At 32.6% G+C, this 24,134-nt stretch overlaps 1 protein-coding gene across 1 annotated transcript in view; it reads right to left on the bottom strand.

Moving 5' to 3' along the window:
- Window positions 1-431: 431 nt before the first annotated feature.
- Window positions 432-24,134, bottom strand: part of MS3_00005743 (uncharacterized protein) — a 31,058-nt gene continuing 7,355 nt past the window's right edge. Inside the window, exon 2 of the mRNA XM_012945849.3 lies at window positions 432-637. The gene's annotated coding sequence lies outside the window, so the exon portion shown is untranslated. The remainder of the gene's footprint in view (window positions 638-24,134) is intronic.

The raw sequence follows: 24,134 nt of genomic DNA, 5'->3' as shown, positions 1-24,134 counted from the left end.
GTCCACATTTGTGAGTACTACCAACCATTCTAGTCAGCTTAAGGTGTAAAACACATTACGATCGCAGTATGGACACAGTGTCAGTCAACGAGTAAAAGGGTACTTCATGACAAACTTTAGCAAGATTTCAAGCCTTAACTAAAATACTTTGATTTAGACCAAGAATGCTTTTGATGCAATAATTACACAAAAGCAAGAATAATCACAACAAGTACAAAATCACTGCTCTTTTTGAAACACCGACGACAAACTAATATGGAAGCAGAAACGATACTGTAATCGAATACTTTAACTGAAATAAATTCAATTAAAGTGAAAACAGTAATCTTGATACATAATAACGATCAAAACAATGGCATTTACTCAACGAGGAAAAATACCACTGTCGTGTTAACTAGTGTGAATCAGATATGTTCAGTAAGAACAGAAGGTTTGCGGTATATGTTATTCTTTTTTCAGTATATCTCTGTGAGGGTATAATCTTATTTTGAATGAGTCATTTGAAGATGCTGACACCACTGCCACGAGTAACAGGTTCCAAGAATTGATGACTCGGTGTGAAAACGTGTATGCCACTGGTATTTTGTTCATTCTTGGCTTTTCTACTTACCCGCTATGTCCTTTGAGTTGTCCTGATCTGGAAGGAAGAGAAAGAGAGGATATATCAGGTCCAAAAACATTTCTTAGTATTCTATACATCAAAATCAGATCGCCTCTTAAAGTGTGGTTAGGGGCGTCGTCCCAGCACGTCTGTATCATCAAACTCAGTTTTCTGAAATGTTGAGATAAAGGAAATTATCGCCGAACACATTTCACCAAACCTCAGCATTATAAACATATTTTTGTCACCGAGTGTGGGAGGTCCTTCAGATGCGACGGTGATTGAACATAGACAGTCTTCCAACGTTCTCAGCTCTGAGAAATCAGGTTTTGAAAGCATAGATCAGAAATGCTCCCACCGATATGTCTTAAATAAGACTCTTTACAGTCAGGATAATATCACAAAAAGATGGCTCAGAACGTGATGATCCGCTCTTGCTTATGCTATGCCTAGGTTGATATAATCTTGTGGTGTTAAATAAATCCCCAAAATAGATAGCTCTGTAAGTCTTCGACATGGGATGCTGACCACATTAGTTTTAGTGGACTCACCTAGCTGAAGGCTCGCGGTCATGCATCCGCACCAGATCACGAGTGAAAATGCCGTGCTCAACATCCCCTGCAATCGCTAGCAAGATTAGATCAGTCGATCCACGATATATTGATAACCTGTCAAGTGTATCTTCGAACCTCCTCGCTTCCGTCTTTTGATTTCACTTGGTGGTCCGATTCATATTATTTGTTACTGGTTAAAGCGTTGACAAACTCCAAATACTTGTGGCATCTTCAATCTGATACGTCGTCACCACTACTCACACTGCTATCCAGATACATAAAATTTTCTACTGCATCTTACAACTCACCATTAAGAGTGAGAGCATGCGCAGGTTCCTACTGGTCTTATAGAAGTGCTTATAGAACGTTCCATACCTGAAGACACTGAATGTTAACAGAATAAGTGTTAGTTGTAAGTATATTATTTCCTTGGTAATTATTTTTTACCATGTTTGTGAAGGTTCTGCGATGCTCCCAGTGTACACAAACCAAAACAGGTAATTTACTTACCTGAAAATCTTCCTAACCTTTGGACTGGAGGTTAAATCCGTAAGCAACAAAGGGACGTCTTGAAATCCTGTTTCACGGTAACTGGTGACCAAAAACAAGTCACCATATGGCACTTCATCTCATGTTCACTAAGGATTTGGAATTAGGGCTTTCCAACTCTCCAAAGTGGGTTCTCTAAATCAGCTAAACTGGTTTAAGCTCTAGGCATCCGCTTTTTGTCGTTTCATTTTATTGGCACATTTTGTGGCACATGATAGCAGTCGGTGGGACTTCCCTCACATTTGCCATAGTAGAGTTTCAACTGTTTTGAGAGGGAGAGCAGAGTTCTGATACCATTTTCTGTACCAAGGCATTCAGGGTGACGTACCACATAGAATGCACTCGTTTTCATCCGACATTATGCCAGAGCACAGTTAAATGAGGTATACAGTTTAACAAAGTTCAGTTTAACAAGAATTTAAGTATAGGGGTACAAGTGTAACCAAACACACACTCTTCAAAGTATTCAATTATTTAGTGTCACGGATATGTACACAAATGAAAGAAACTTGAATTGTGATAATAATTTATAATCGACCGAGGAAGTGCGCAGAAACTCCGTGTAAAATCCGTCCTATGAATACAGTTATGGATTTCATATTTACAAGTGACTGAACATGTCGCTGAACGTTTTGCTTATTAAGAATATGAAAAACCAAAACGAAAGTTGATCAAGTCACTATCTGACAGAAAAAGAAATATAACGAAACAAAGTATTTTCAAAACTCATACTTCACTTGGAAAGCATACATCCGAATTTTGAGATAAATCAATGTTATATTAAGAAAGGAGTGTTATCTAATTGGCAAGAATAAATGATGCAATACTGTGATAATTAGGAGTATTTGAATTATAGTACAAACTGAGAATCCTAGAAATAATGTAATTTAACCAAGAAGTACTAGGTGAGCACGAACAAACCTATTTTATTTGGAATTAGAAATCAAGCAGTCATCAACACACAAAGGAATCACTGGTTCATAGAAACACCACAGAAATGCATATGTAAATTTGACAATATTAATGACAGTTATAAGGGATAAGGAATAAACAATAACTGAAAATAACTTCGGCATGACCTAGCTGAATTTATATTACTTCTAGTTGACTTTAATAAGGTGTCTCAATATCTTTTTTTAAATAGCCATTAACCTCAAACTAAGCGTGACTACGTCTGTGAAGTCTGCATGTTGGTAATTCCTAATAAATATCCGTTAAACAATTTTCTTATAAATAAGAGCAACTTAAGTGAATATATATATATATATATATATATATATATATATATATATATATATAAATTATTCCTAGTAGATACAATCAAGACTAATTGCACAATGTAATAAATACCTAAAAGTAGGAAGATACCTTCATAAATCTCACTTAATGAGGTAGTTGTTACCTATTTGAATAAAACAATGTTGTAGACTCCGTTTATTCATAAACTACCAATTAATGAAGTTAATTAACTGTCACTGGTTCTGTAAATAGTAAGGTTTGCACCTACTAAAATCTAAAGAATATGTAGCGTGGTGTTGAGTCGAGATTGACTATAAACACCACTACAAAGGAACGCGTCCCAGGATATCCATAAAATCCCCCGGAAGCCAAATATCAGAAGGCAGTTAATGGACCAAGTCGAGATATATTTGCTCGCGATCTCATGGTATCGAAAGAATACCGAGATCGTGCCAGGATACAAGCCTGGTTACAGAGCGCAACCGAATTCGCGTGAGTTCACAATCAAAGTGTGTATAATGGATGTTTTTAGCACAGTTAAACAAAGAGCACATTAAACAGTCACTGGTACAATTCGTTATAATAATAATTGTTTTCAATAAACCAATCGTGTTCTCGTGATAAAGGTGAGTCACTACAAATACTTATGATCACATTATTAGTAAAACAGGACTGCTTATTTTTTATTATCATCCAGCTTGATCTAGGTTTTTACACTTATCAAGAACTTAATGTTTTAAATTCTAACTATAGTAGATTTAATAAAATTTAAACCTGTAATACAATGGTTGAAAACTAAACACTAACTAACATACCATTGTCCACGTAATCATCATAGAATGATTAAGCTTTCATAATTTCTGGCTCTTTTTAAACAAGTACTGTCTTAAGTAAAATAGAACTATTTATCTGAATTATGAGTTTCTAAAAGAACAAAAACAAAATGATTATTCTATTTATGCCAGTTGATTTAAAGAATGAAAATTTCATCATTTAATGTTATTATCATGATTTATTTTTAGATGCCTTTCACTAAATATATTTCATAATTCAATTTTCCTAAATAGTGAATAAATATATCACAGACAGATAGATAAGTATGTTGCATAACTATTTATCAAAGTATGTAATTCGAAAAGAGATATAAATATAAATACTTTACATTAGAAATTATTATTCATTACCCTTTCAGCATTCTGTTGCTGTGTGGCGTCGAGTCGCGATTGACTATGATCACCACTACAGGAAGACTACGTACCAGTTAACCGATGAGATCCCCCGTAAGTCAAATATCAGAAGGCAGTTGATAGCTGTAGTCGAAATGTATTTGTTGGCGATCTCGTGGTATCGAAAGAATACCGAGATCGTTCCACGTTACAAGTGTGGTTACTGAGCGTAACCGAATTCGTGCAAGGTCACGAGTAACGGAAGGATGTATGTGCTTTGGTACAGTAAAACAATCAAGTACGGTAAAACAATGCCTGGTACAATTGGTCATAATAATAATTGCTTCCATAACACCAATATATGTAGACTTATTAAATACATTTCTGGAGCGACATTACTGAATGGTGAGGTTCAAAACACAGTTCTGTATACTTGTTTGTGATATCACGGAAACTCTAGTTATCACTTGACCCTGGATTTCGTGAAAAAAGACTGAAATTAAGGTATTTTTTATCTCTAACGATAAACTCCATGTTTGTGTTAGGCTTGATGTCAAAGGTAACAATTGAATTTTATTTAGTAGGTGGATTATTAATTAGGATAAGCAATTAAACTCTTAATATTACATTGTTGATATTAATCGACCACTGAGTTTTTGATTTGGTTAGCTTGTTGAAAAATAGTTGGTTGGTCTTTTTGGTTTGAGATAAGTTGCGAGTAGTCAGGAAGAAGATATTAACCTAGATTTCGCATCTTTTGACACTAATAAGTAAGATATATCTTAAAATACTAGCTCATTTACATCTAAACAGATTACTGATCAGTGATCGAGCAGTTGTGGACATAGAATCCTATCGATAAGCATCAAGTGACTAGACAGACATAACATTGGGCGCTACTCAATTTTGAACAATCAATTTCAAATGCCTCAGTCGTACAGGACATCAGTCGACAATAGTGACGTTTCATGTTGTTGAACTGGGAGACAATAGTTATAATCCAATAGGGAGCACCAACTTTTCTGAAATTATAGAAGGATCTCACTTACTTACGTGTCATATATGATGACAAATAACCATCAAAACCATGAAGTCGTAGAGAGCTATTTTGTAATTAAGGATATCTCCAGAAAATTCTAAAAATATCGCCATAAAGCACTTGAAGTAAATACTTATTGTATGGTTCCTAGTGCCTTAGTTCAAAATAAATTATCTAAAGTCCTACTGAAAAACTGTATACAAAAACCCTAAGTTATGCATTTCTGTGAATGAGCGTTAATTCTTTCTTGTAACTAGAACCACGAGTAAAATTTCCTAAACTTTTATTGCCGCATAATCTAAGTTATTTTCTGGTTGATCATTAGCACCTTTATTTTGCTAAATTTTCTCGAGGTCATGTTTAATTCCTGCATACGTAGTGTTGTTCTGTTTCAATTTATCTTCAAATTCGTAAAATATTAAGTTTTCTGCTGAACTCTTCTGCATTCTTGTTGGGTTTTTTCGTTGTGAATTATTGCTAAAGTGTTTGTGTCAGTTATTTCCATATTGCGTTGGTGATAGGTTTCTTCCATAGTCAGGAATTAGCATAGAGTGAGATCAATTTAAAGATATAACAAACTGTAGATGGTTGAATGGACTAAATCAAAAGTGAGATAATAACTCATTGATACCGTCAGATAAAAATCTCTTTCTCTCTCAAAAATTAAATGGATTTAAAGATACGAACTATTGGATCCCACTTAAATTACAGTTGTCATTTCAAATTTACTTGAGTCTGACCCCATACGAAATCATCTGTGTATTCCTGAGGAGTTTCAAGCTATGGTGAATCAGTTGTGCATCATTTTAGGTGATGTTAACTATTCAGGAAATCCGTTTTTCAGTTTTCTAGGCAGAAAGGGATGGTAGCTAGCAGTGGAATCAAGGACACGAGTTTAGTCTTATTTGGGTTTCGATAGCTGGATGTTAAAAATGTTTGAGAATTGGTGGAGATATAGATGCAATCTGCATAGGATGTCAACATGCCTAAAGAGGTCGACTAATTGCAATACTAAACATCAGTAGCTAGATCAGAACAAGTAATATGTATGAATGTTTACACAATTTCATAAACTTACAAATATTTAAATACATTATCGTAACTTAAACAATTTATATCGTGTTCTCTGCTGAGCTACACAAAAGAACTACAAATAATAATGTAGATCTAGGAAATCTAAAAATAAAGTCAACAATAGCTGTACTTCTGGATTAAATCCTTCTGCGAACGATTGATCACCAATGTCGTGTATCTCACATCCTTCCTAGTGTAGATTGAGTTCTGTCGATCAAGTTGTAATATGGGCACTAGCCTAGATGACTCGATATCGCGTGCACTATGTTAAGATGTAAAGTGGTAGTTGGAGGTAGTTGAAAGGAAACCCTAGACCTAGGTTTTGTGTTATTTGACACTCGTCAGCAAGGTGTACCTGTGACCCTGAAGGAATTGATGCTCTATGGAGGATTCGATCTCGTGCCAACCAGCTTCACAGATAGAGACGTTATCTCCGAGCTATTCTAATCCTCCAGGGAGCATCACTTCCTATAAGATTACAGGTATACCTTGCTGACATACACCAAAGAACACGAAACCTAGGTCCGGGGTTTCTTGTAGACTATCTATAACAACCACTTGTTAGGATAACAATCGATGGTAAACAAACAAGAATACCACTAGTTTCCCTTACAAGTAAGCTTTCAAATAACGATTTTTCCTATTATTGTTATTATTATTATTATTATTATTATTATTATTGATTTTGTGTTTCGCAAACTTTCTGTCTCTTTAAACATAACATAAACACAAGAGTGAGGTCAAGTTCATCTACTGGTTTTCTTCTTAACTAACTACAATTTCTAGTTAATATTTATTCATTTAAAATAAAACTGTCCTCTCAGTAATTTAGTGTGCTTCATACACTAATTGGTTTATTTTACGTTTCATTGCTCAGCCAGACAAATTCAAATCACACTAAAAAACACACACATGAGATATAGTAATTTCCTTAAAAATACCTTCTAACTACTTTAGATGTGACACTTTCATCTATAGTGGTTTCAACTAAGTGGTCAAACGACTGGCAGTCATCAAAAGGATCCGCATCACATGTTTTCACTATCATTCTCAAAGTTATAAATCGACCTAATAAATATTTAAATTCATATACATACATTTACAAAATCAAACCACTTAGTTTAACAGCCAAAAAACCTTCTCAATTGTTTGAATTCAATAAACAATAGGAAGTAAGGAATATGAATAGTAGTTTTTAACTACTTACTGACTTCATTAACAATAATTAATTGTATATAACAATTCCAACTTCGCAGATGACCTAGCCCTCCTATCCCATACACATGAACAAATGCAGATAAAGACAACTGGTGTAGCAACAGTCTCTGCATCAGTAGACCTCAACATACACTAGGGAAAAACCAAGGTCCTCAAATACAACACGGAGAACACCAACCCAGTCACACATGATGGCGAAACTCTGAAAAATGTGGAATCCTTCACATACCTGGGAAGCATCATCGATGAACAAGGAGGATCAGATGCAGACGTAAAGGCGAGGATTGGCAAAGAAAGGGCCACATTCCCTCAATTGAAGAACATATGGAACTCTAAAAAACTTTCAACCAATATCAAAGTGAGAATCTTCAATACCAACGTCAAGGCAGTCAGTTCTATTGTACGGAGCTGAAACTTGGAGAACAACAACCACCATCAAGAAGGTACAAGTATTTATACATAGTTGTCTACGCAAGATACTCAACATCCATTGGCCGGATACCATCAGCAACAGCCTTCCAGCTGAACACGAAATTAGGAAATGACGATGGAAATGGATAGGACATACATTACGCAAATCATCAAACTGCATCACGAGACAATCCCTAACTTGGAATCCTGAAGGGAAGCGGAAAAGAGGAAGCCCTAAGAACACATTACGTCAGGAAATAGAAGCAGATATGAAAATGACAAATAACAACTGGGAGGAGCTGGAAAGGATTGCTTAGGACAGGGTTGGATGGAGAATGCTGGTGAATGACCTATGCTCCTTCACGAGGAATAACAGGCGAAAGTAAGTAAGTAACAATTCCAACTTAGTGAAAATTACCATTTTGCCATTTGGTAAATAAAGAAGGAACGAATTGAGCGAAGAAATTTCTTTTCAATTAGTTTTTCATCATGGCTCTACACTAATATACATATATGTTTAACAATAATAATATAATACTCATCGAGTAGATACGTTACGTAATAATTACATAATGACATTTAAATTAACATTGATTAATTGGAAGGAAGAGGATTATTAATATTCAAAGTGATCAAGAAGTTGCTAAGTTGCGTAATGTAAGAAACAAAGAAGGAACAGAATTTTAACGGATGGTCAATAGGATGGTAGTTACGTAAGAATCAAGAGATGAATGTTGAGAAGTTATTAAGTTCAAAAGCAACAGAAATAAAATTACGAAAGTTAAAAAAAACAAGTGGAAGAAGTTGAATTGAATAAAGCTTTTAAGGTTATCTACAATATCCCATCTAATTTGCCACATGGTTTACGAGTGCGCCTCTTGCACATTGCGGAAGCCATCGCAATCCATGTTCACAAACCTAACCATTGCATTCAAAAGAGATTCGTACAACCACTTTCCCTGCCCTGGCCATCAGTTTAAGATTTCCTTCAAAAGAACTGTTTTTCATACTTCTTCCACTTGTTTTTTTTAACTTTTGTAATTTTATTTCTGTTGCTTTTGAACTTAATAACTTCTCAACATTCATCTCTTGATTCTTACGTAACTACCATCCTATTGACCATCCGTTAAAATTCTGTTCCTTCTTTGTTTCTTACATTACGCAACTTAGCAACTTCTTGATCACTTTGAATATTAATAATCCTCTTCCTTCCAATTAATCAATGTTAATTTAAATGTCATTATGTAATTATTACGTAACGTATCTACTCGATGAGTATTATATTATTATTGTTAAACATATATGTATATTAGTGTAGAGCCATGATGAAAAACTAATTGAAAAGAAATTTCTTCGCTCAATTCCAACTTAATAAATACATGTTAAAATATGACCAATAATCGGTAACATTAATATGTAGTAAATGATAAGATTACATGTTAACCAGTTCCTGAAATTATGTAATTACTTATATTTATTTCCACGAAAAAAAACATTTGCAAACGTTTTACATTATTCATTTATCTTAAAGTACATTAATTACTTCATTAATACTTTTTTCCCTCCTTAAAATTCCTGGGAAATATAATTTACTAAAACAATCAAATTCCACTCACTTTCTTATAGACATAAATCAATTTTAAAAAAATAAAAGGTAAATATTATTAACCATAAATGATTAATATTTCGCTAGTCTCTAACATTTATCATTAAACGTTAGAATAGCTCATATATCTTAGTTAACCTGTTTACCTTCTTAAAATAATCAATTTGGAAATGTCGAAGTTATCCCAATGGTTTTTTGCAATCGTATTACATTATTCAATGAAACTAAAGCATATGTCATATATGGTAGGTGAGATTTATATTGAAATTGATTAATTGTTAGAAATTTCAAGATGAGTTACACAATAGAGTAGAAGCTACATGAAAGAATATATTGAGTGATCAAATGACAAAAAAAGTACTATCTTATTTGATAATGATGTAAATCAACGAATCTTCTCTATGATGGTTTTTGAAGAAGTATGATTGTAATAATCAGGAGTATTCGAATTATAGTATGAACTAAAAATCCCAGAAATAACGTAATCGGATCAAGAAGTACTAGATAACCACAAACGAATGTACTGTATTTAGAATTCGAAATCAAACATTCAACAAGTACAAAGGTATCATTAGTTCATTCAAACACCACAATAATTTCATCCTCTTAGATAAACTACATATTCCAAATGGAAATTCGCAACAATAATGGTGATTTATTGGGTTTTTCATCGTTGGAAGTTGTAAAACATTTATACATATTCTACAACCAGTCAATCAACTCTCTTTTTAACATTTTAACACATTTTTCTCTTTTGTCGGTTTTCTCTTATTATATGAACCACTGAATCGAGACGATTATGATGCACAAATTGCAATGATACTAGCTAACAATATGGCTCCTCTCTGGACCTCATAATTCATTAAGTAATAGGAATGCTTGAAGATAGTAATTGTCTTGTAACTGAGAAGATTTATTATCTAATTTGTGGGAAATTTCTAGTTACAATAATTCGATTAAACAACTTAATAATGTGTACTAGACCATATGAAAAAGATAACTTTCTCATGATCAATTTATTCACTCCATGAAATGGCTAACTAATAGTAATATCTTTAAATCCATCAGTTAATTGTAAGAAATAAAAAGTTTGCCGAATTGTAATTTTGTTTTTGAGATTACCATTTAGATCTAACTGATAACCATTCACAGTATCCTTTAGCTGAAGCTAACTATCTGTTCACATTAAATTCACTTGGTGGTGTTTACTTGAATCTTCCTATTGATGTTTAAGACTGCAATTGATCAGTCTCTTATCAGCATATGTGCATCCTGTGCATATTTCCATGATATTGTTATAATTCACAAGTATTATAAGCAAAGATAGACTCGGTAGCTAAGTGGATAACACGATGGTGTTTGAAGCAAAAGGTACTAGGTTCGAGTCCTAGAATGAACATCAACTCTGAGATGCAAGTACATCCAGCTGACAAAACGCGCGTTCTGGATTCCACTACTATCCACTATCGATCTTTCTTTATATATACTTATATTGTTATTAATTTCAAGACATACAGGTCTATTTTCCTATCATTAAATAATTTCATGTATTATAATGACTTATACTAAATAAAAGTATAATAATATGCTCTTTTTTTTGTTGTGTTCAAGTTTTTGTTTGTATACTTCCACAAAGGTGACTTTTTAATAATTCCATTTTCCTTTGTTACTGATAAAAATAACACAATACCCAGAATATTAATTGATTTTTTAACATTATTATCTAGGCGAATTAACATAAACAAAATATTGCCAAAATATTGATATGATCACCATGAAAATGAAACAAAATTGATTATTTATTATATGTTTACCAGTATATGATCTTATTTATGTTTAAATGATTGTTAAGATGAATCCTTAAGTATCTAAGAGGCGTTTTTTTTCTTTCAAAATTATTCATCTTTTATTTGTCTGTCATATAGTCTTCTTTAATTTTGTCAAAGATTACTACAAATAATGTCTTCTAGATATTGGGCGCCTAATTTCTGTCAAACTATTCGTTCTAATAATGACGAATATTCGTATATATATATCCCTACAAAAGAAAAACTTAAGCAATTTGTATAAGATTTGAGAAATAATCTGAAGTTTTTTTATTACGAAAACAAATGAAAATGGCAATTGATTCGATGTATTTGTATCCAGTAGGAATATAATTATCATCATTATCCCTTAAATACCTATGTAGTGGCATTGGGCCCTAACCACACAATTCTCAAAGCTGAACACGAGACAACTGGGAAAATAGATATTCAATATTTAACACGGAGAAAAACCCAATGATGGAGAAAGTGGGAACAATGCATTGGATTAATTTGAATTGATCGGATGGCATGGCTCGGCCTTGCAGGCGTGGTCTAACTTGATTGTTGTCATATATCTTTTATTCATAATAAATATATTGTTCTATCTCTAGTCTAAGTTTGTTCTCCATCATATATTGGGCGGCCAAACCGAAACGTGGCATCAGTGCTTGAAGTCACTAACTTCTAGTCTGAGCCATGTTGGTAGATGCAGACTACTTGGTTGAGGTCCGCGTGACTATAGTAGCCAAAGGTTGGAGACTCTTGGTGACATGGCTCAGAATCGATCACAATGGCGTCGGTGTATGCACTGTCTGTCTACCCTTAAGCTAAGAGATTAAAATCATTTCATACATTTCTTTCTACGAACTAATTCTTTCTTCATGTACTATGTCCTTATATTCAATCTTTCTTTTATATATAAACACCGTTGACTTAACCACTCTTATGAATCCGGTGTTCATCTTGCAAACACTAATTCATTGTCTCCCATTCCATTGTACATGCGTTTTCTTACAAATTCCATTGTGCTCTCGCTCTTACTTTCTTGATCTTCACTTCATCTTCTGCTGCCAGGTATAACGTTTTAACTCGCGACATATACTACTTATATCAATATAAGTAGCACACACCACACTACGTTGTAGCTGACTAACTGACTGATCATATATTGATGATTGTTACGATGCGATGAGTTGGTGTAGAATATGATGTGACTTCCACGTAAGATCCTAAAGATTAGGCAGTTATATCATGACAAATCTACGATTTTAGGAATAGGTCTATTATTAAAGCAGTACTAATATTGAAGTAGACCATTTTCTACACCTACGAAGTGTATTTGAATAACAAGTGAACAATATTTCTAATATATTTTGAAGAGGAATTAATTCACATTTGCTTGTTTTCTGTTACAAGAAAGAAATTCAAGTATACCAAAATAAATATCAGAGAATAGTGGGTATTTGTGGTGTTTGCATGAACTAATGATTTCTTTGTACTTGATGATTGTCTGAGTTCCATTTCTGAATACAATAGGTTTGTTCGTGCTCATCTAATACTTCTTGGTTAAGTTGCATTATTTCTGGGATTCCTAGTTTGTACAATAATTCAAATACTCTCAATCATTATAATAATTTTTTTCAAAATAACTTAAAGTTTAATAATTAGTTAATAATGACCGATCGTTTTCCTCACCTGAAATCCTTAAGGTCAAAGGAGAAGAGGAAGACCAAAGAACACATTACGCTGAGAAATGGAGACAGATTTGAGAAGAGTGAACAACAATTGGATAGAACTAGAGAGGAAGGTCCATGACAGAGTAGGTTGGAGAATGCTGGTCGGTGGCCTACGCTCCAACGGGAGTAACAGGCATAAGTAAGTAAATAAGTAAATGGTCGAATGCTATGTTAACAGAATAGACTGATAGTTAACTGTGGAGAAAATCATTTTGATATTGATTCTCACGATAAAGTTATTTAGTAACACAGTAAAAGCTTGATGATTGACTCGTTTATGATTGAAAATGCTTAATAATGACTTAGCATTAATAGTAAATATCATATTATATAGTAGTACCTAATGTTATTAAAACTCTCTAAACTGTTTATACATGGTCAGTTACATAGAGGACTGAATGTCACATTAAATTGTCTTTGATGCTTATTTAATATTGGAAAGTCGTGTTTCGTGTTTTTTCAAATTTGTTTGATGACAATCACTGTATCTCTCATCATTTGAACTTATCCATTTGCTTTGTTTAAATCTTCCTTCTTTTCAGTTTTATAATGTTATGGATATTAATATTTTTATTCATTTACTTTTTAATTGATTGTGAAGAATAAAGAGATATTTATCATAAGCGAACATGGATAGTGGATAGCAGTGGAATCCAAAACACGATTTTCGTCCTAATTGAGACTCGTCAGCCGGATGAACCTGCACCTCATAGTTGATGTTCACTCTTGAACTCAACCCCAGTACCGTTCGCGTCAAATAACTATTGAGTCGTGATAGTCACTCTCTTGTGCAGTCGGATGAAGTTTAAATTCACTTGGTATTGTTTTCTTGAGCTTCCTATTGATGTTTGAGACTGCAAATGATCAGTCTCTTATCAGCATATGTGCATACTGTGTGTATTGCCATGATATTGCTGTAATTCACAAGCATTAAAAGGAAAGATGGATAGTGGCTAGCAGGTACATCCAGCTGACGAGTCCCAAATAGGAGGAAACACGCGTCCTGGATCCCGCTACTAGCCACTATCCATCTTTGCTTATAATGCTTATGAATTAAAGCAATATCGAGGCTATACGCACAGGATTCACATATGCTAATAAATGACTGATTAATTGCAGCCTTAAACATTAATAGGAAAATTCAACTAAACAATAACAAGTAAATTTAAAGAGATCATTAGTCTAAATATAATTTATAATTTTTACCATTATCCACATTGCATATTATTTCATTGTATCTATGCAACTTTTATTATTGATATATATATATATATATATATATATATATATATATATATATATATATATAGTATTATTGAATTCTATTTTGGAATTACCCTGTACACTATTTTTTGCAGAATACATTGATTATCCTTCATCAAATACATTTACTACCTATCATTCATCATTTTCTTCTTACCAAATATTCCTTCCATATATTTCTAGGTTTCTACTAATATTTTATGTATATCTTCACAGTTGATATTTCTGAACGTTATCTTGAACCATAATCTGTCATAATATTGAAGTATATCTAGTTTTTAGAAACAAATAATCTCCTATAATAATAATTTTGGATATATATTTTAAATCTATTGAACAGGTAACTGATAACCGTTTATGAATTATACTCTGTATATATTATATGTACTTATAGTGCATAGAACTAAGTCAGTTACGTATAATTGATTGTTTATTTAAAGTGACATTATTATCATTTATATACTTATATGATATATATATTAGTCCACCACAGTAAAAATGTTGAGATCCAGATGTATACACCTGAGGAGTTTTATAGTGAACAGAATGCGCATACTGTATTCCAATACTAAACACAGTTCATTAGTTCTATACTTTTAAAGTTTACCTTTCAATTATAGTTGGTGTCATTTGTTTTCTATGGCTTTAATCGTATTAATTCCTTCTAGGACTAAACTGAAATTTAGTATGTTTACTTATATCGGTATAATATCTATGTCCTGTCCTACTTTGATTATGACTAACTGAATATGCTGATATGAGTGATGGAAACATTTTAGCTATTACATATTTGTATCAAGTTCCAGTTTATTGATGTATATTTTGTCCTTTCCTCTAATTTGTTTCACATAATTTATGACAGCACTTAAACAGCTTCATTATTTGATTGTAAATGGTTCAACAGGACATTATTTTTTAATTTTAACACTCATAATTATAGGTATTTGATAAAGTAAAACTGTAGAAAATAGTTTCTAATGTAGAAATTAGCATAATCAATAGTAATTTTTATCAATCAGGTAAAAAGCATAGTTGATTAGTAGACAATGAAGTGTCTTTTTTATTCGAAACTAATTACATACCACTGTAGTGAACAGAACACGGGTGGGGACTTCATTGTTCTTGCATTTTTATACAAATTGCATTCCGTTTCGATTCTTTACTGTTCGATCCTCTTGTCTCTGCTGCCAGACCTTCTGTTCATGACTAACATCATAAAGTACTTATGTCAATATAAATAGCTCACACCACACCACTACTAATTAGAAAGAAAATCAAATATCTAATCATCATACTACTGTTCATAAATATGATTACTTTTTCTATACTATAAAAGTCAGTACACATTAGTTGTTTTTTTCCAGTATGATCATTTCAATAGAGACAAGAGTTTCCAATTTTACAAAAAAAAACATAAAACAATATTTTCTGAATAATAAAATTAAACAATCTATGATGTGACAGTTAAGGCATACATAAATAATTGCCTGCCATTGATATTGATTTGAACTTGGTTAACAGAAAACTTTATGACTACCAAATACTGAAATGGTATCATAACCGAAATTTCCCATCAAATTAATGCAATTGTCATTGTCAAATATACATATAAGTCAATCATTTCAATCGATACACGTTTGATGGCTTGAATAATGACAGTAGATATTATTGTTTATTTAATAATCTATTTAAAGTATATTTAAGAATTAAGTTTTCAATAGTTAAGATCATGAGTCAGTTGAAACTAGGCAACCATGGAAAACCTGGAAGCACTGGATGACCGTTTCGTCCTATCGTGGGACTCCTCAGCAGTGCGTATCCACGACCTCTCCCTCTGCGGGATTCGAACCCAGGACCTACTGGCTTTACGCGCAAGCGCCTAACCACTAGGCCACCGATCCGGCATCCAACGGTGTTAATGTTTAACTTCAACTGATTCACGAAACTGAGCCACCGTCCACCACTGTCTTCAGAGAGTTACTGATAGGTCCCGGGTTCGAATCTCGTAGGGGAGAGGTCGTGCATGCGCATTGCTGAGGAGTCCCACAATAGGACGAAACGAACGTCCATTGCTTCCAAGTTTTCCATGGTGGTCTAGCTTCAACTGACTCATGATCTTAACCATTGAAATTACTATAATATCCACAAAACCCATTTGATATTAATTACGTTTTTGTTAGACAACGATTAGACTGCAGTCTTAGTTGATAGAAATGATTTAACTCAGTTATATAGATGTTTCTGCATTATGTTTAATGAAAGATTTTATTCTAATGTTAAAAAAATTGGAGAGGTAATGTCAAGGGTAAACAGTTATTTGCAGGTCCTTCTACTAATATATACTTATGGTATTATACATATATGGGGAAAATATTAATTGTTTTAAATGATGAAATAACATACATAGAAAGGATTATAGAATATAAACGAATTGTACAGAGTATACCGAACTCATAGAATTGACTAAGATTTTGTTAAACACCTTAGATAATCGAGAAAATTATGGAAACATTGATATTTATTTTGAGAAACTAATTTAACTGAATTAAGTTTTATCACAAATGTTAAGAATGTCAATGATGTGCAATGATGTTCCATAAAGCTACGTTCTTTATAAAACATTGATTCTTCTTTCTAAAGAAAGTGAGAAACCTATCAGTGAAATAATTAAAGAATTAAACTGAGTTCGGTACTAATTCATTAATGATAATGTAGCTTATAATGCAACATTAAAAAATCAATCAAAATAAATCATATAGAGTAATCTTAATGTGTTTAAATGTCAATGATGACTTAAAGCAAATTAACTGAAAGTGCTTTCATTTATACAACAAACAGATTTCTTTCAATCAGTTAATGTTAATAATTAAAAATTGCTTCAATTGCATGGATATTCAATCTTCAAGAGTCGTGATTTATAAAAAGAAATTCTCCATCTATAAAGTTTTACATTTGTAGAAATATTCATTCGTGAATCCTGCTTCATAGGTTACAAAGTAAATCAATGTGTGCAAGGAGTAAACGAATAAGTCCTTTTTATCATCCAGTGATTTGAGTTTTCCAATTTTTTCCTACACAAATTAACATCGATTAAAGAAATATAGACAAACTTTTCAAGTATTAATAAACAGCTTATTTGCTCCAATTTTTTTCTTGGATTTCATGTAGCAGAATTCAACCAAATAACCAACCCTGTGGATGTGGTGATGTGGTTTACTATTGTTTGAGTAAAAACAGTTTAAGCACACACCTGTAATTTGTAGCTAGTATAACCTCAATATGATGTTGTTAAGTGAAACGTTTCACAATTAACGGATTGATATTATTACAGGTTGAAATTGAATTCAGAAACCATAAGTCTCATGTGTTAACCGCGAAGCTTGAGACTGAGAAAGTGGTGATCTGAATATGGTGATAAAATGTCTCAAGCTATTTTCTATTTTATTAATATCACGAATAGGTCTAAGTTAGAAAACCTTTAAAAAGCTGGAGCACCTCATCAGTCCTCACTCCACGCTCATGGATTGATTGAATTTAGATTTGTACACTATTGTATTCCAGCGTATTGGTCTAAAGGTTAAAGGTATGCGCACGAGACCTAGGGATTTTTGTTTGACTCCTATTCACAGGGTACTTGGGGATACTTCTGAGGAGTCCCATGATAGGACGAAATGTCCGCTTAGTACTTCCAGATTTTCAATGGCTAATGAAATTCAGTAATCTACATCATTTGCACTGATTATTGTCATCTATTTCTTTGTGATCTTCAGTGATTGCAATGCGAATCCCTACTTTTTATGAGAAAGGTCATTTAAATTTCTTTTTGGAAAATTTCGTTTAACCAATATATATATATTGTAACGAAATTCCAAACAGGGTGGTACATCACACAACTGCATATATACCATTTAGATCACCTTGACAATGCACATTCGCTACGTGTGCAACGAGATTTCATATTAAAAACTCTCCTATCCTTCGATGAACACGTTCATATTCAGCCAATACTTTGTAAGTGATTAAAACAGTTGAAATTTTATCAATTTTATTAAATTTCAACTGTGGAAAAACCAGAATCTCCACAAATCCTCACACTGATAACAATTGCATGCTCCCTAGTGACCAACTTCAAGATGCAACTCCTGGAGTTCTAGTGGGAAGCCGTGACCAGTGGAGTCCGATTCATGTTAGGTGTGAGACAGTTATCCACATCAATCAATGAAAGAAGGGTTGTGAAAGGTCATAGATTGATTGAAGTTGAAAATTAACATTGTTGAATACCGACTAAGTGATCTAGAGGTTAAACGTTTGCGTACGAGATCCAAGGTCCTGAGTTACGAGTCCGCGTGCAAGGTTGTGGATGCTCACTTCTGATAAGTTTCATACTAGAATGAAACGGTCATTCATTGCTTCCAGGTTTCCAATGATGGTCTGGCTTAAATCGACCCACAACTTCGACTGTGAAAATTTATAGCTGTTTTGTTTTTAAAAATAAAATAATGTCCTGTACTTATGTATTCTAATTGTTTATACTACATTTTGTCTCACCTTTCTTGCAAAAATGATAAAAATTTTAAGAACAAAACATTTGTTATTACTACTACTACTTACTATGGGATTATGTTTAGCTAGATTTATATACGACATATAGGAAATAGCTTGTTTATTGAATTAAACATATAAAGGTCCATGTTATGAATACAAGTTCAAAACAAGTTTCATTCATGTGATTCCAATGTGCATTTTTCACAGGAAGAAAACATTATCCACCAAAAAAAAATTTGTACCAAAGATATGAATCTATGTATATGTAAGCACAGCATATTCATCCAACTATTCCTATACAGAACAACATTTAAATGAATGTTGTATTATGTTTGCAAATGATTCGTGTCTGTCAGTACATTTTGTTCCTAAAACGAAAAGAACACACATTTTATATTACTTGACACTAAGTTTCGTTGTGTCGGTTAACTTCTCTAGTTAATAATGTAAGAAAAAAAATACATATTATGAATTTGAAGAGACAAAGAAAGAGTAAACGACATACACATACAATAAGAGACAAAGAGTTGATGTAATCACACTGAAGTTACCCTTTTTAGAAAAAAAATATATAGGAAGAACAAATGAATGTGATAATTACCAAGTTGAAAAAAAACCAGTAAAAATGTTATTTTGTTTTCTTCCCAAATAACAATGTATATATTAGACCATTTATTTTTTTATATATGTCATTATGTGAATGTCAACTTGGTTACAAAAAACACTGACAATTGACAAGGCTGTCTTTAAATTTACCCGTTAACATTAAATTCAAATGAGAGTGATATTAGTGTTAACAATAATTTGTAATTTATGTTGTCAATAGTAGTTGAAAAATAAAATTCACAGCACATATCACATGATAAGTGAAGGTCAGTAGGTAAAAAAATAAAAAAATAATAATTATATTGCTTAACTAAAACAATCTATAGTTTTAAACAGAGATGATGGTGGGTAGCAGTGGAATCTAGCATGAGTGTTTCGTCTTAATCGGGGCTCGTCAGTCGGAGATATCAATACGAAAGTGAATTAATCTATAGTTGCACAACTTTCAAATTCATAACTTTATTCCCTGACTAACTAATCTCAGCCTATGTTAATTTTAATGACTATTAATCTATGATTGTGGTCATGAATCGAATAATTTTAGACCATCATTGAATATCTGGAAGCACTAGATGGCCGTTTCGTCCTCATATGGGACTTCTCAACAATGTGCGTCCACGATCCCACATGTAGCATCCGAATTTAGGACCTTGGGTCTCGCTCGTGAACGCTTAACCTCTAGACAACTGAGATGGCACCTAATTTATGTTCAATTACTACATTATATAATGACTTAGTTTTTTTGTCTCTATAATTTTTTGTTACCATATCTGATTATCCAGATTCTTCTCTTAATTATCATATTTTATTTACACCATTCTTTGTATTCAATCTGTTTGCTCTATAATGATGGCACATACTCATTTTTACTGTTTTAGGTATGCAAAATTTACAATAATTTGGATTTCTAAAATATTATAGTTTGTAAACTGCTGATGAGAACTTTACGAAATAAGATGAATTTATGTTATTCTGCTCAGTTATTTGTTCAAATGTCAAATGAATGATTATTTTTTCCAATCATTTATTACCGCTTTCCTAACAAGTCTATTGAGTGAAAAGTCACTGAAAGAATCCGATATTCATATTACGTTTCATTTGCATTGGATGTCAATAAAACTCGTAAAATCATTAAAATGAGCAGTGATTTTTAATAAGTTTAGGACTAATGGTAATTATTCAATTCCAAGTTGGTTCCTCTCAAAGATTCACATCATCTGAAGAACTATTAATAATTTAGAAGCATTAGGCAGTAAGTTTTATCCTATTTCGGGACTCTTTGAAAGTATCCATTGATTTTGTCATCGAGTAAATTTCACAAAAAAAATATTAGCTATGTGAAGAGGAAAGTACGCAGTATGGGTCTCAGTGTGGAATGGGATGAAGGTACAACTAGCTGCTAAGCCCAAAATAAGACTGAATGCACATCCTAGTTTCCACTATTAGCCACATACTAAATATATTAAAATTTGTAGCAATAATATAATAGCAAGGCAATCCACTTGGGATGCACATATGGTAACAAAGACTGCTCAGTTGTACTTCTGTAAATCAAAAGTGCAGAGTTACTAACTGAATTTCATCTAGTAGTTTCTATATTTTAATATGATTGTTTGTTTATCTATTTCTAAATTCATAATGGTTTTAAAACACCAAAAGTTAATAACCATGTACATAAAAAAATGACAAATATTTTCTTATGTATTCCCAGCTTTAGTCATCTTTTAATATTTAATAACAAACACATACATACACACACTTTATTTTGATACCTTTAGTACTGAACATTGAAATCCCCATGAACAATTCCAATGACAAAGATTGATAATATATTAATATACTTTTGAATACCATACTTTTCCGTCCAAAATATTTTGACATTTATGTATTTTATTTAAAAATTGGCAGATTTGATTTTATAGTTGAATTCAGGAGTCAGTTGAAACTAGACCACCACGGAAAACCTGGATGCACTGGACAGTCGTTGCATCTCAGTGTGAAACTCCTCAGCAGTGTGTATTAACGATCCCACCCCGTGAGACTCGAACCCAGGACCTATCGGTCTCGTGTGCGAACGCTTAACCTCTAAATCACTGAACCGGCATCCAACGGTGTTAATGTCTAACTTCAACCAATCCATGAATTTGGGCCACCGTCCATCATTGTACACTACTGAGGAGTTCCACACTGAGACGAAACCGCCGTCCAGTGCTTTCAGATTTTCCATGATGGTCTAGCTTCAATTGGCTCATGAATTCAATTATAAAATTATTAAAATTTCCACAAAACCCCCTCCATATTTGATTTTATTCACTTAGCTCAAATCAAGAAATAGAATTAACGAGAGTACTTGAATTTTGTAGCAGATGTAATTGTTCAGTATTAGATGATTGAATTACTGATAAGTATTTAAAAGTCTTAAAATATATGAAAATGAGTTTTTTTAATTATATGGACATGCTGTGAATAAGATCATTATAACACTTTCTAGTCAGTTTATTTAAACAAGATGATCTGTGAATAACTAGAAAATGTAAGGTTAAACATTTCTTTCAGTGTTATGAAATATCGCACAATCATTAAAATGGAGATTACGTACCATTTATCCTATTCAGTGTAATGCAGTGTACGCTAAACCTAGAATTCGAATGTTACTTAGAAGTAATGTACATATGAATAATAGGATAGAGACACATCTAGTTAACAAGCTTTGAAATGTATGAAACAAGCATCCAGTATTCCTTTGTAAGTCACTATCTAAATACACTATGCGCTTGTCCTATCATTATTTCTACCTTAACAACAACCAGTTATTATTTTCATGTTTTATACATTTCTTTGAAAAATCAATCCCTTTCCTAATATTATGATTTTAATCCATTTAATGTAGCTTAAACTTTAATTTTAAATTATCAGAATCGGTTTTTCCACTTTTATTACAGTCCATCATTGGCTGTAAAGTTGAAACTGAACATTAACTCTTCCAAATATACCTGGTTAACCAAAGGAACCCAGCAGAAATCCCCAGAAACAGTCTTTCAGTTTAGCTGTTGTAATATCAGTTAAATCTACTGTTCAACCTCATAAGCATATAAATGCCACTCAGTAAACAAGTTAACTGAACAACTGAAGATAAATACCACTTTAAATAAACACTCAGTGCTACTTAATGTTTGTCTGTTCTATTAAGTAACTTCTGTGCATAGTGAAAGGATAGGTTTGTAGCTGAACATAAAGATGACATCTGTTTTTTAAATTCTGTAGACCACAATATTTCATTTTAATCTTGCTATTATCAGAAGCCATACGATTATCAACCTTTAAGGCCAGAAAGAAAAATCATTGTGTCATATGTTTTCCATAAAAATAAGCCCCTCAGTAGGTAGCAAAAAATATTATACAATCTTACCCTAGACACTGACATAATCATATCAAACAAGCATATTATATCAGTTTTAAGCTAATCCTGTACAATAGTCCACTATCTAGTGATGTAAATCCAATTCATCCAGAGCAAACTGATTTCCTTAAAAACTTCAAAGTAGAATTGCTCTTAATTACAAAATTTGTCAAATATAATTTATCGGAATGTGAGTTTGTGGAGATTGTATTAATTTTAACAGTTGAACTCATGAGTCCCTCTAAGCTAAACCACCATTGAAAATTTGGGAGCAATGAACTGCCATTTCATTCCAATATGAGACTCCACGACCTTGCACGCGGAATCCTAACTCAGGACCTTGGGTTTCGTACGCAAGCGTTTAACCTCTAGATCACTTCCTTAATTTCAAAATCAATATTCCATACAAATACGTTTGATTTCCTCTGCGTTATTTTCCTATTAATTGTTGACACAAGTTATGCTTTGATATAAGTTGATATGTGTATCAATGTACTTTGCATTTAATGTTCCTGTATTATTTGGAAGCTAATATGTGTCATAATTTCTTCCTTAGTATACTCCTTAATTCATTCACATTTTTGTCATTAAATATCGTCCTTTAATTTTGGAAATAATTATTAGTGAGTACCGAATACTCTATATGAGTGTAAATTCAGAATTGATGACATCATATGATGGTCATATAATATTAGGAAGTGATTGAAGTTGAAAGAATGTGAGAAACGCTATTCCTACTCGCTATTTTGAATGTGTTAAAGTGACCAAAGGAAACTGGATTTAATTCCGCACAGTAGTTAGACACTTTGCGGAGTTCTATTTCATGATAAAATAGCTATTAAAAATTCTATAGTTTCCATCAGTTTTCTTTTTGGTGTCATATCATGATAAAGAGTAATTTACGATTTATTAGTCTTAATTAGTCTATAATCTGAATGAGTGATTTCGCTAACTAGTCATGGTCATTTCTTAAACTAGTTCAACTGATTCAATCAATCCATTTTTCTCTTGTGATCATTTTGATAGGTTTTTATCATTCCTCGATGAAATTCAAGTAATTCCTCGTTATTTTACCGCATTATCATTACTATCATTATTATATTATCATTATTAATCTCCCCCTGTACATAATTCATTCACTTTGCTCCTTATTCGGTTTTACTAATTTTTTCCACAATATTAAACATTTGATTGAATTATAATTGAACTATTATATCTCTCACCCTAGCTGACCCATATTTATTCGGATCATGGATCTTAAAATTTTCGCTTAACATATACGCTGATTCAAGTTAACATTCCATATGAGTCGTATCAAC

The sequence above is a fragment of the Schistosoma haematobium genome, chromosome 3, assembly GCF_000699445.3.
Source record: "Schistosoma haematobium chromosome 3, whole genome shotgun sequence".
NCBI classification, from domain to species: domain Eukaryota; kingdom Metazoa; phylum Platyhelminthes; class Trematoda; order Strigeidida; family Schistosomatidae; genus Schistosoma; species Schistosoma haematobium.
Note: the sequence above shows the minus strand (reverse complement) of the source record. Positions and strands in the feature narration are given on the sequence as shown.